At 38.4% G+C, this 6,250-nt stretch overlaps 1 long non-coding RNA gene across 1 annotated transcript in view; it reads right to left on the reverse strand.

Annotated features, from left to right (window-relative positions):
• LOC140624699 (uncharacterized) overlaps nt 1-5,234 on the reverse strand; it is a 28,310-nt gene extending 23,076 nt beyond the window's left edge. The window contains exon 1 of the long non-coding RNA XR_012024156.1: nt 4,820-5,234. This is a non-coding gene — a long non-coding RNA (uncharacterized lncRNA). The remainder of the gene's footprint in view (nt 1-4,819) is intronic.
• Between the last annotated feature and the right edge of the window lie 1,016 nt (nt 5,235-6,250).

Genomic DNA, 6,250 nt, shown 5'->3' on the forward strand with positions numbered 1-6,250 from the left:
GCTTAAAAAAGAGAAATTGTCTCAAAATTCTGGAAGCTAGTTCAAAATCAAGATATCAGTAGGTTTAGTTTTTTTCTGAGGTCCTTCTCAATGACTTGCAGATTTTCAGATGTTGCCTTCTCACTACATCCTCAATGGTTATCCCTCCAGTGCCTGGTCTTCTGTATCCTAATTTCCACTTCTGATAAGAACACAAGTCAAATTGTATTAGGGTCTATACCAGGGGTCTCATTTTAACTTAATTACTGCTTTAAAAGCCCTAACTCCAAATACAGTCACATTCTAAGGTACTGGAGGTTAGTCATTCAACATATGAATTTGGAGGGGACACAATTCAGTCCACAAAGTAAATGTTAAATAATCCATAATGAAATAATATAAGATTATCTAATATAATACAGCTAATAAAGATATAGACATTAGAATTTTCCTCAATGACATGGGACAACGCACATGATATTTAGGTGAAAATATACAAAATATGAATATAGATTCCAACTTTGTTTAAAAAAACCTAAGCAAGAGAAAGATTAACAGTAGTTAACTCTAAATAGTAGCATCTTTGTTATTTTTTCTTGGATATATTCAAGGTTATCTTTAATGCATATTTTTATTTTATAAGCAGAAGAGTTTTTAATGTTCTATATGGAGAAGATTACATGTGAAAAGCAAGCATTAAGCAACAGGCACTGGTTAAATTTGTTCTTTTATTAATTTAACTGATATGTGTTGATTACCCATTTTATGCCTGGCAGTCAGGGTGGAGAAGGAGGACCTGGAGGACACATAATTGTTTCTTTTCATGTAAAGTGTTTATTCATTTATATACTTGTCACCTGGGTTTGCAAATTCGTGGCTCTGGTCATCAAATTTTAGGGCCAAGTCATCACATTTTATCATGCACCTAAAATACAGGTGATAGCCATGTGGGAGGACACAAAATGGAAGAGGAGGTCCAGGACAACTTTCCTGAAATATTTGAAAGAATACTATGTAGAAGAGCATATGATTTGTAGGCTCATATTAGGGGGAGCAAGGAGAAATGGGTAGAAGTTTGGTTACACATATGGAAAAAAAATTCCTCATGAATTAGTATTCCAAAACTATCACAGATACTCTTAGGAGGTAGTGAGTTTGCTGTAATGAGAGCATTATAGCTTAGTTTACATTGGCACTGTTTAATAGAATTTTCCATGGTGACATAAATGCTCCATACTTCTACTGTCCAATATGGGAGCCGCTAGCCACATGGAGCAGCTTATGAGCACTTGAAATATGGCTAACACAACTGAAGAAATGGACACTTATTTTATTTTAGTGTCATTAATTTAAATGTAAACCTCCACATGTGGCTAGTGACTCCCTATGGGACAGCGCAGGTCTAGCAGACCCCTCCCTCGGCAGGGACACAACTGTTTGAATGGTTAGTGAGTAACATAGCGGAGGTATGTGACGCTGTGTTCTAGCCTAAGGTTGTTTAATCTTTCAACTTGAACTTACGGGATAGTTCTTTCTTCTGTGGGGCATAGGAAAGAGAGACACCCTGATGGGAAAAGCCTGATGAGCATGCCCTGGATTGTCCACAATACTTTAAAAACATGTGTGCCATATTTGAAAGAGTGGTGGAGAGCAAAGTGTTCAATCTACTATGAATATCCAGCAGCTACTGAATATTTGAGATGTTATAAGGAGACAGAGGACCAACATGCTGGCACGACAATCCCAGTGGAGCTGCAATTACAGATTATTTATGCAAATCCCACATTTATAAATTTGAAAATTTGAGATGCCAACAGAATGAGTGACAGGGCCCATGTCTACTAGACTCCCATATAAACTTTTAGGCAGCCCAGAAGTTTCAAAGCATCTTCTCAATGCCAATTTTAAAAATGGTGACTGTTAGAGTGGGCACTGGTCAGCTGAGTGCCCAGTACATATCTATGGCACCGCAGTACCCTCTGAAAAAGCCCGGGAATCCAGAAGGCCCTGTGGACACACCCAGGGCATTAACACAGCTGACACACCGAGGGAGGTCAATGACCTAAGTTTCCAGAAGTGTCCCTTGACACTCCCATTTAGTTTAAAGAAAATGTACCAAAATAGGAAAGAATGAGCAACATTTGGAGGTTTAGGTCTATAGACTATCCATGTAGCTGAGTAAGCAGTGACCTGTGTCTTTAACAAAAACCTATAATAAGAAGTGCTCTGAAGAGAGAACCACAACTTTAAAACTAGTTGCCTGGGTTATCACAAGCATTAATGTCAGGAAAGTCAATTAAGAAGTGACCCCCAACAGTAAGGCTTTGTCATTTGGGTTTTAGTCACATCCTTTGTTAGCCTCACGGTGAGTAACACTAACTGTTGACCTTTTGCTTTGCACTGAAAGGTCATTAGGAAAAGTTAAGCCTGCTATGTGCTCACTCACTTCTGAAGGCTGTTATTCTCAACATTCCATTAAAAAAGGTTGTCAGAGAATGGGGAGAAAAAATTAGGTAAAGGCATGGTGAACTTTTTATCTGTAAACCACACCGAGTACTTCCAACTGCCATCTGTTAGCTAGCCCCGTAATTAGACATGTTTTCCTTTCAATACAATCCAAAGACTATAGCTCATTGTGATAGCCAGTGTTACCTTCACCAACATGTGACTCTATATTTCTATACTTAGTATTTAGGAGGAGAATTTCCTTATTTTCTTTTTTCTTCTTTTTAAGGTTTTATTTATTTATTCATGAGAGATACAGAGAGAGAGGCAGAGACATAGGCAGAGGGAGAAGCGGACTCTCTGTGGGGAGCCTGATGCCAGGACTCAATCCCACGACCCCGGGATCATGATCTGAGCCAAAGGCAGATGCTCAGCCACTGAGCCATCCAGGTGCCCCTCCTGGTGTTCTAAGCATCCTTCTTTCGGTGTCTCTTCCATACTGAAGACATCTTAGAGAGACTCTCAAGTGGAAATGCTATGGCTTGAAAAAATGTGATAGACGAAAGTAGTGGGTGTTATTAAGTGGTTAGGAAAAACACTAGTAGATATTAAGTTAGAAAAACTCATTGTGATTTGAGGGTGTTTTGGAACCATGGATAAGAACCATAGATATTAGAAGTATAGGTACATGTATGAAAATTTTTTTCTGATTGGACGTTTACCATTATAGAGAGAGGAACAGATAGAGAAACTATAAGAATTTAACGTGTGGATAAATAAAAACCCATGACATAGTCATACTAAAGCTAATCTCAGGAAAATCCTTTTACCTCCATTTCTCCAGGTGAAAAGTATGAATAATCTGCTTCAGCCTATTTTACCAAGTCAATGGGACAATACATGCATCTATAAATGTTTCAATGTCCTTATGAGAAAAAAATACACATTTTTTGTCAGTGTTATAATCATGATTATACTTAATGAAAGGAAAAATATGCTGCTATATACATGGAATTTAAGGTAAGAAGATTATTCAAGATCCTCGTTGGCCAGTAGCATCAAGGACAGTATCAAAAAACAAAACAAAACAAAACAAAAAACAGTATCTGAGGGGCGCATGGGTAGCTCAGTCAGTTGGACATCTGCCTTCAGTTTGGGTGATCCCAGGGTTCTGGGATCGAGCCCCATGTCAGGTTCCCTCTGTCCCTCACCTGCTTGTGCTCTCTCTGTCAAATAAATAAGTAAAATCTTAAAAAAAAAAAAAAAAGAAAAACAGAATCTGATTTTACAGGTATAGTATTCTAAAGCTCCAAATTCCTTAGTTTAGAACAGGCAGCTTCAAAGGAATACTCTCAGGCAAAGACTGTGGGCTGACTTTTTATAGAAACATGTAATTTTCCTGAAAGCTGCTATGTTATGAATTATATAGAGTAATAAGTATAGGTCTTTGATAATATGTTGTCCTATTTTGGGCTTTAATTTGTACAGTAGTGAGTGTAATTCTATAAAGTGCCCTCTCTCTGTGAATATACATACTACATTCAAATGCATCATTGGGAAGATATCCCTGTTATATTTATTTCTAAATATTGCTACTGTTTACTAGAGTAACATAGTAAAATGGAAAGGATATCCAGCATAAATTTAAAGATAAAATTTATTTCTTTTATATTTTTGGAATTCGCTAGCTGTTAGTTTAGGATTAGGGAGCTGGAAAAGCTGTCAGGATGGATTACCACAGTGTTTTCTTTTTAATCATTATAAATCATTAAATGGATGCTACTGCAGGCAGTTGGTTTGTTGTTTCTTGGCTCTCCCAGAATGCTAGTGATTTTTGTGTGTACTTTGTAGGCCAATTCATAATCTGACCCTGGTTTTTGATAAGGTATCTTTCCAACTAGTTCTTTAAGAAGGTCATGCACATACTGTTTTGGTGTCAAGCGGAAAGTACTGGTTCATCATAAGAGCCCTGTGGCTTTTAATGAGTTTTGCTATCAGATAGGTACTTGAATGTTGTTCAGTAGCCTTGCGTCTCATTATTATATTTTGCTTCAAACTTGGATTAAAAGAGAGTTACAAGAAGGATCCTGGCAAAGCAATGATATTACTTGTGTATAAACTCTTATAGCACATCAAACTCAAAAAGAATCTCATGTTTGTTAGTAATAGCTAATTGGACCCCCACAAACATCAAGAGTGCTCCTTTAATTTGGCAGTCCCAAGATAAATGGAGTGTTATCAACACTAAAGTGGCCTATTTACCCTGAGATGAGGGAGGGATGGCTGTCAGCAGGAGAGAAGGTGGTTTCTAAGTCAGATGCTCTGCTTGGAAGGAGAGATGGGAAGTGCTATTAAAAATAATTTGCTCTTCAGGCAATTTAGAAAATACACTCACCCAGCCTCAGGGATTTAGAGGTGTCCGGAGCTGCTGGCAGGAAGACTGGCTGAGGGAGAATGTAAAACATGGTAGAAGAAAAATGAAAAGTAGTTGTATATCCAGTCTACTGTGACTTCTTTCTCTTTCTTTTTCTAGTAGTCTTAAAGTGGTCACAAAATGGAGGGGTGAGAAGATGCTCAATTGCTGGAATGGTCATAATGAAGGAGGATTACTCAAGCATCTCATTAGTCATATGGTCATAAGTCATATGGCTTAGTCATAAGCCAGAGCCTCTTTGTCTTCATCTGTAATACAACAATTTGGTATGCCTGAGCTAGCCCAGATGATTGAAAGCAGCACATTTGGAAAAGGAGGAAATGACCCAGATCCAGTGATGAAAATGCAGAGTAGAAGGGTCCACTCTTTGTCTCCAGCTGGTTCTGCTATAGACACCCAAAGAATTAAGGATTTTTCTCTTTAGTTAGTATTATTATTACTACTAAAATGAAAACAATAACCACTGCTATGACTACTGCTAATAGTGGTAGTTAATTTTATGTGTCAATTTGACAGGGGATGCCCAGATAGCTGGTTAAACATTATTTTAGGGTGTGTCAGAGACAGTGTTTCTGGAAGAGATTAGAACTGAAGTTATGGACTGGCACTCCCCAGTGGGAGGTCTATATGGATTACATCCCCAGATGATGTAATCTACAGAGGGCCTGAAGAGAAGAGAAAGGCAAAGAAAGGTTGATGTCTCTGACCCACTGTTTGAGCTGGGAAACTGATCTTCTCCTGCCTTTGGTGCTCCTGGTTGTCAGGCCTTCAGACTGCACCACTAGCTTCTCTGGGTCTCCAGCTGGTAGTGTGTGTGTGTGTGTGTGTGTGTGTACATACATACATATATATGTATCTCCTATTGGTTCTGCTTCTCTGGAGGACCCTGACCAACACAGCTGCCATTTATCAAATAAATATTCTGTTAGGATCTGCATTACATTCTTTGTATGCATCATTCTTAACCCTCACTACCCACTCATTCAGGTCATCCTACATTCTAGACGAAGAAACAGATTCATAAATGTTGGGCATATGCAGCAAGATCTCCATACCCAGAATGTTGGATCCAGAATATGCCCGGGTCAATGTAGTTAAAGTTCAGTCATCATTGAGTCAGCTAGTATATAAGAGGTGCTTCCCAGGGTAAGGAATTTCAGTTCTGTAAATCATATAGCAAGCCACATATATGGAGCCCTTTATCTTAATCTCTGTCTGAGACTTTTTGTCCCTCCATGGGACATCATGGTCAGCCCATCTTGGGGATCACCAGCCATGGATTCATGTGATTACCTTAGTCCCACATTGTTGCTCTGTATTTTTTTCACTTCATTTTAGTCTCTTCCCTCCCTGCCAAATTTCTCTTTATAATTAAGAACTTTGCTTTATAAT

This window comes from Canis lupus, chromosome 35 (assembly GCF_048164855.1).
Source record: "Canis lupus baileyi chromosome 35, mCanLup2.hap1, whole genome shotgun sequence".
NCBI classification, from domain to species: Eukaryota; Metazoa; Chordata; class Mammalia; order Carnivora; family Canidae; genus Canis; species Canis lupus.